The sequence below is a fragment of the Scyliorhinus torazame genome, chromosome 29 (genome assembly GCF_047496885.1).
Source record: "Scyliorhinus torazame isolate Kashiwa2021f chromosome 29, sScyTor2.1, whole genome shotgun sequence".
NCBI lineage: Eukaryota > Metazoa > Chordata > Chondrichthyes > Carcharhiniformes > Scyliorhinidae > Scyliorhinus > Scyliorhinus torazame.
Genome location: NC_092735.1, coordinates 31837575 through 31845672, shown reverse-complemented (window position 1 = coordinate 31845672; position 8098 = coordinate 31837575).

Here is an 8098-nt window from a genome sequence, read left to right as displayed (position 1 = left end):
CTGTGTGTGTGTGCGCAGTGTTACACTGTGTGCGCGCGCAGTGTTACACTGTGTGTGTGCGCAGTGTTACACTGTGTGTGTGTGCGCGCGTAGTGTTACACTGTGTGTGCGCAGTGTTACACTGTGTGTGTGCAGTGTTACACTGTCTGTGTATGTGTGCAGTGTTACACTGTGCGCGTGTGTGCGCAGTGTTACACTGTGTGTGTGCAGTGTTACACTGTGTGCGTGCGTGTGCAGTGTTACACTGTGTGCGCGTGTGTGTGCGCAGTGTTACACTGTGTGTGTGTGCGCGCAGTGTTACACTGTGTGTGTGTGCGCAGTGTTACACTGTGTGTGTGTGCGCAGTGTTACACTGTGTGTGTGTGCGCAGTGTTACACTGTGTGTGTGTGCGCAGTGTTGCACTGTGTGTGTGTGCGCAGTGTTACACTGTGTGTGTGCGCAGTGTTACACTGTGTGTGTGCGCAGTGTTACACTGTGTGTGTGCGTGTGCAGTGTTACACTGTCTGTGTGTGCGCAGTGTTACACTGTGTGTGTGTGTGTGTGCAGTGTTACACTGTCTGTGTGTGTGTGCAGTGTTACACTGTGTGTGTGTGCGCGCGTAGTGTTACACTGTGTGTGCGCAGTGTTACACTGTGTGTGTGTGCAGTGTTACACTGTCTGTGTATGTGTGCAGTGTTACACTGTGCGCGTGTGCGCAGTGTTACACTGTGTGTGCAGTGTTACACTGTGTGTGCGCAGTGTTACACTGTGTGTGCAGTGTTACACTGTGTGTGTGCAGTGTTACACTGCCTGTGTGTGTGCAATGTTACACTGTGTGTGTGTGCGCAGTGTTACACTGTGTGTGTGCAGTGTTACACTGTCTGTGTGTGTGCAATGTTACACTGCGTGTGTGTATGTGCAGTGTTACACTGTGTGTGTGCAGTGTTACACTGTGTGTGTGTGTGCAGTGTTACACTGTGTGTGTGCGTGCGCAGTGTTACACTGTGTGTGTGCGTGCGCAGTGTTACACTGTGTGTGTGCGTGCGCAGTGTTACACTGTCTGTGTGTGCGTGCGCAGTGTTACACTGTGTGTGTGCAGTGTTACACTGTGCGTGCGCAGTGTTACACTGTCTGTGTGTGTGCGCAGTGTGTGTAACACTACGCACACACACAGACAGTGTAACACTGCGCACACCCACACAGACAGTGTAACACTGCGCACGCACACAGTGTAACACTGCACACATACACAGACAGTGTAACACTGCATACATGCACAGGCAGTGTAACATTGCGCACACACACACAGTGTAACACTGCACACACAGTGTAACACTGCACACACACTGTGCGCAGTGTTACACTGTGTGCGCAGTGTTACACTGTGTTTGTGTGCGCAGTGTTACACTGTGTGTGTGTGTGCAGTGTTACACTGTGTGTGTGTGTGTGCGCGCAGTGTTACACTGTGTGTGCGCGCGCGCAGTGTTACACTGTGTGTGTGCAGTGTTACACTGTGTGTGTGCGCAGTGTTACACTGTGTGTGTGTGTGTGTGTGTGTGTGCGCAGTGTTACACTGTGTGTGTGCAGTGTTACACTGTGTGTGTGCGCAGTGTTACACTGTGTGTGTGTGTGTGTGTGTGTGTGTGTGTGCAGTGTTACACTGTGTGTGTGTGCGCGCAGTGTTACACTGTGTGTGCGCAGTGTTACACTGTGTGTGTGTGTGCGCAGTGTTACACTGTGTGTGTGTGCGCGCAGTGTTACACTGTGTGTGCGCAGTGTTACACTGTGTGTGTGTGCAGTGTTACACTGTGTGTGTGTGTGTGTGTGCGCAGTGTTACACTGTGTGTGCAGTGTTTAACTGCGTGTGTGTGTGCAGTGTTACACTGCCTGTGTGAGTGCAGTGTTACACTGCCTGTGTGTGCGCAGTGTTACACTGCGTGTGTGTGTGTGCAGTGTTACACTGTGTGTGCAGTGTTACACTGTGTGTGTGTGTGTGCAGTGTTACACTGTGTGTGTGCAGTGTTACACTGTGTGTGTGTGCAGTGTTACACTGCCTGTGTGTGTGCAGTGTTACACTGTGTGTGTGCAGTGTTACACTGTGTGTGTGCAGTGTTACACTGTGCGTGTGCAGTGTTACACTGTGTGTGTGTGCGCAGTGTTACACTGTGTGTGTGTGTGTGCAGTGTTACACTGTGTGTGTGTGCAGTGTTACACTGTGTGTGTGTGCAGTGTTACACTGTGTGTGTGCAGTGTTACACTGTGTGTGTGCAGTGTTACACTGTGTCTGTGTGCGCGCAGTGTTACACTGCCTGTGTGTGTGTGTGCAGTGTTACACTGTCTGTGTATGTGTGCAGTGTTACACTGCCTGTGTGTGTGCGCAGTGTTACACTGTGTGTGTGTGCGTGCAGTGTTACACTGTGTGTGCGTGTGCGCGCAGTGTTACACTGTGTGTGTGTGTGCAGTGTTGCACTGTGTGTGTGCAGTGTTACACTGTGTGTGTGTGCGCGCAGTGTTACACTGTGTGTAGGTGCAGTGTTACACTGTGTGTGTGCAGTGTTACACTGTGTGTGTGTGTGCGTGCAGTGTTACACTGTGTGTGTGTGTGTGTGTGTGTGCGCAGTGTTACACTGTGTGTGTGTGCGCGCGCAGTGTTACACTGTGTGTGCGCAGTGTTACACTGTGTGCGCGCACTGTTACACTGTCTGTGTATGTGTGCAGTGTTACACTGTGTGCGTGTGTGCGCAGTGTTACACTGTGTGTGTGTGTGTGTGCAGTGTTACACTGTCTGTGTGTGTGTGCAGTGTTACACTGTGTGTGTGTGCGCGAGTAGTGTTACACTGTGTGTGCGCAGTGTTACACTGTGTGTGTGTGCAGTGTTACACTGTCTGTGTATGTGTGCAGTGTTACACTGTGCGCGTGTGCGCAGTGTTACACTGTGTGTGCAGTGTTACACTGTGTGTGCGCAGTGTTACACTGTGTGTGCAGTGTTACACTGTGTGTGTGCAGTGTTACACTGCCTGTGTGTGTGCAATGTTACACTGTGTGTGTGTGCGCAGTGTTACACTGTGTGTGTGCAGTGTTACACTGTCTGTGTGTGTGCAATGTTACACTGCGTGTGTGTATGTGCAGTGTTACACTGTGTGTGTGCAGTGTTACACTGTGTGTGTGTGCGCAGTGTTACACTGTGTGTGTGCGTGCGCAGTGTTACACTGTGTGTGTGCGTGCGCAGTGTTACACTGTGTGTGTGCGTGCGCAGTGTTACACTGTCTGTGTGTGCGTGCGCAGTGTTACACTGTGTGTGTGCAGTGTTACACTGTGCGTGCGCAGTGTTACACTGTCTGTGTGTGTGCGCAGTGTGTGTAACACTACGCACACACACAGACAGTGTAACACTGCGCACACCCACACAGACAGTGTAACACTGCGCACGCACACAGTGTAACACTGCACACATACACAGACAGTGTAACACTGCATACATGCACAGGCAGTGTAACATTGCGCACACACACACAGTGTAACACTGCACACACAGTGTAACACTGCACACACACTGTGCGCAGTGTTACACTGTGTGCGCAGTGTTACACTGTGTTTGTGTGCGCAGTGTTACACTGTGTGTGTGTGTGCAGTGTTACACTGTGTGTGTGTGTGTGCGCGCAGTGTTACACTGTGTGTGCGCGCGCGCAGTGTTACACTGTGTGTGTGCAGTGTTACACTGTGTGTGTGCGCAGTGTTACACTGTGTGTGTGTGTGTGTGTGTGTGTGTGCGCAGTGTTACACTGTGTGTGTGCAGTGTTACACTGTGTGTGTGCGCAGTGTTACACTGTGTGTGTGTGTGTGTGTGTGTGTGTGTGTGCAGTGTTACACTGTGTGTGTGTGGGCGCGCAGTGTTACACTGTGTGTGCGCAGTGTTACACTGTGTGTGTGTGTGCGCAGTGTTACACTGTGTGTGTGTGCGCGCAGTGTTACACTGTGTGTGCGCAGTGTTACACTGTGTGTGTGTGCAGTGTTACACTGTGTGTGTGTGTGTGTGTGTGTGTGTGTGTGCGCAGTGTTACACTGTGTGTGCAGTGTTTAACTGCGTGTGTGTGTGCAGTGTTACACTGCCTGTGTGAGTGCAGTGTTACACTGCCTGTGTGTGCGCAGTGTTACACTGCGTGTGTGTGTGTGCAGTGTTACACTGTGTGTGCAGTGTTACACTGTGTGTGTGTGTGTGCAGTGTTACACTGTGTGTGTGCAGTGTTACACTGTGTGTGTGTGCAGTGTTACACTGCCTGTGTGTGTGCAGTGTTACACTGTGTGTGTGCAGTGTTACACTGTGTGTGTGCAGTGTTACACTGTGTGTGTGCAGTGTTACACTGTGCGTGTGCAGTGTTACACTGTGTGTGTGTGCGCAGTGTTACACTGTGTGTGTGTGTGTGCAGTGTTACACTGTGTGTGTGCGCAGTGTTACACTGTGTGTGTGTGCAGTGTTACACTGTGTGTGTGTGCAGTGTTACACTGTGTGTGTGCAGTGTTACACTGTGTCTGTGTGCGCGCAGTGTTACACTGCCTGTGTGTGTGTGTGCAGTGTTACACTGTCTGTGTATGTGTGCAGTGTTACACTGCCTGTGTGTGTGCGCAGTGTTACACTGTGTGTGTGTGCGTGCAGTGTTACACTGTGTGTGCGTGTGCGCGCAGTGTTACACTGTGTGTGTGTGTGCAGTGTTACACTGTGTGTGTGCAGTGTTGCACTGTGTGTGTGCAGTGTTACACTGTGTGTGTGTGCGCGCAGTGTTACACTGTGTGTAGGTGCAGTGTTACACTGTGTGTGTGCAGTGTTACACTGTGTGTGTGTGTGCGTGCAGTGTTACACTGTGTGTGTGTGTGTGTGTGTGCGCAGTGTTACACTGTGTGTGTGTGCGCGCGCAGTGTTACACTGTGTGCGCGCACTGTTACACTGTCTGTGTATGTGTGCAGTGTTACACTGTGTGCGTGTGTGCGCAGTGTTACACTGTGTGTGTGCAGTGTTACACTGTGTGTGCAGTGTTACACTGCCCTGTGTGTGCGCAATGTTACACTGTGTGTGTGTGCGCAGTGTTACACTGTGTGTGTGTGTGCAGTGTTACACTGTCTGTGTATGTGTGCAGTGTTACACTGTGTGCGTGTGTGCGAAGTGTTACACTGTGTGTGCAGTGTTACACTGTGTCGTGCGCAGCGTTACACTGTGTATGTGTGCAGTGTTACACTGTGTGTGTGTGTGTGTGTGCGCAGTGTTACACTGTGTGTGTGCAATGTTACACTGCATGTGTGTATGTGCAGTGTTACACTGTGTCTGTGTGTGTGCAGTCTTACACAGTGTAACACTGCGCGCACACACACACAGTGTTACACTGCGCCCACACACAGACAGTGTAACACTGCGCACAGTGTGTGTGTGTGTGTGTGCGCGCAGTGTTACACTGTGTGTGTGTGCGCAGTGTTACACTGTGTGTGTGTGTGTGTGCAGTGTTACACTGTGTGTGCGTGCGCAGTGTTAAACTGTCTGTGTGTGTGTGTGTGCAGTGTTACACTGTGTGCAATGTTACACTTCCTGTGTGTATGTGTTACACTGTGTGTGTGTGCGCAGTGTAACACTGCCTGTGTGCAGTGTTACACTGTGTGTGCGTGTGCGCAGTGTTACACTGTGTGTGTGTGTGTGTGCGCAGTGTTACACTGTGTGTGTGTGTGTGTGTGCGCGCAGTGTTACACTGTGTGTGTGTGTGCAGTGTTACACTGTGTGTGTGTGCGCACGCAGTGTTACACTGTGTGTGTGTGTGTGCGCAGTGTTACACTGTGTGTGTGTGCAGTGTTACACAGATGTGTGTGCAGTGTTACACTGTGTGTGTGTGTGTGCAGTGTTACACTGTGTGTGTGTGCAGTGTTACACTGTGTGTATGTGCAGTGTTACCCGGTCTGTGTGTGTGCAGTGTTACACTGTGTGTGTGCAGTGTTACACTGTGTGTGTGTGCAGTGTTACACTGTGTGTGTGCAGTGTTACACTGTGTGTGTGCAGTGTTACCCTGTCTGTGTGTGTGCAGTGTTACACTGTGTGGGTGTGCAGTGTTACACTGTGTGTGTGCAGTGTACACTGTGTGTATGTGCAGTGTTACCCTGTCTGTGTGTGTGCAGTGTTACACTGTGTGTGTGTGCAGTGTTACACTGTCTGCGTGCGTGCGGTGTTACACTGTGTGTGTGCAGTCTTACACTGCGTGTATGTGCAGTGTTACACTTCGTGTGTGTGCAGTGTTACACTGTGTGTATGTGCAATGTTACACTTTGTGTGTGCAGTGTTACCTGTCTGTGTGTGTGCAGTGTTACACTGTGTGTGTGTGCAGTGTTACACTGTGTGTATGTGCAGTGTTACACTGTGTGTGTGCAGTGTTACACTGTGTGTGTGTGCAGTGTTACACTGTGTGTGTGCAGTGTTACACTGTGTGTGTGCAGTCTTACACTGCGTGTATGTGCAGTGTTACACTTCGTGTGTGTGCAGTGTTACACTGTGTGTATGTGCAATGTTACACTGTGTGTGTGCAGTGTTACACTGTGTGTGTGTGCAGTGTTACACTGTGTGTGTGCAGTGTTACACTGTGTGTGTGTGCAGTGTTACACTGTGTGTGTGCAGTGTTACACTGTGTGTGTGCAGTCTTACACTGCGTGTATGTGCAGTGTTACACATTCGTGTGTGTGCAGTGTTACACTGTGTGTATGTGCAATGTTACACTTTGTGTGTGCAGTGTTACACTGTGTGTATGTGCATTGTTACACTGTGTGTGTGTGTGTGTGCGCAGTGTTACACTGTGTGTGTGCAATGTTACACTGCATGTGTGTATGTGCAGTGTTACACTGTGTCTGTGTGTGTGCAGTCTTACACAGTGTAACACTGCGCGCACACACACAGTGTTACACTGCGCCCCACACACAGACAGTGTAACACTGCGCACAGTGTGTGTGTGTGTGTGTGCGCGCAGTGTTACACTGTGTGTGTGTGCGCAGTGTTACACTGTGTGTGTGTGTGTGTGCAGTGTTACACTGTGTGTGCGTGCGCAGTGTTAAACTGTCTGTGTGTGTGTGTGTGCAGTGTTACACTGTGTGCAATGTTACACTGCGTGTGTGTATGTGTTACACTGTGTGTGTGTGCGCAGTGTAACACTGCCTGTGTGCAGTGTTACACTGTGTGTGCGTGTGCGCAGTGTTACACTGTGTGTGTGTGTGTGTGCGCAGTGTTACACTGTGTGTGTGTGTGTGTGCGCGCAGTGTTACACTGTGTGTGTGTGTGCAGTGTTACACTGTGTGTGTGTGCGCACGCAGTGTTACACTGTGTGTGTGTGTGTGCGCAGTGTTACACTGTGTGTGTGTGCAGTGTTACACAGTGTGTGTGCAGTGTTACACTGTGTGTGTGTGTGTGCAGTGTTACACTGTGTGTGTGTGCAGTGTTACACTGTGTGTTATGTGCAGTGTTACCCGGTCTGTGTGTGTGCAGTGTTACACTGTGTGTGTGCAGTGTTACACTGTGTGTGTGTGCAGTGTTACACTGTGTGTGTGCAGTGTTTACACTGTGTGTGTGCAGTGTTACCCTGTCTGTGTGTGTGCAGTGTTACACTGTGTGGGTGTGCAGTGTTACACTGTGTGTGTGCAGTGTACACTGTGTGTATGTGCAGTGTTACCCTGTCTGTGTGTGTGCAGTGTTACACTGTGTGTGTGTGCAGTGTTACACTGTCTGTGTTGCGTGCGGTGTTACACTGTGTGTGTGCAGTCTTACACTGCGTGTATGTGCAGTGTTACACTTCGTGTGTGTGCAGTGTTACACTGTGTGTATGTGCAATGTTACACTTTGTGTGTGCAGTGTTACCCTGTCTGTGTGTGTGCAGTGTTACACTGTGTGTGTGTGCAGTGTTACACTGTGTGTATGTGCAGTGTTACACTGTGTGTGTGCAGTGTTACACTGTGTGTGTGTGCAGTGTTACACTGTGTGTGTGTGCAGTGTTACACTGTGTGTGTGTGTGCAGTGTTACACTGTGTGTGTGTGCAATGTTACACTTTGTGTGTGCAGTGTTACACTGTGTGTATGTGCATTGTTACAATGCAACACGGGGG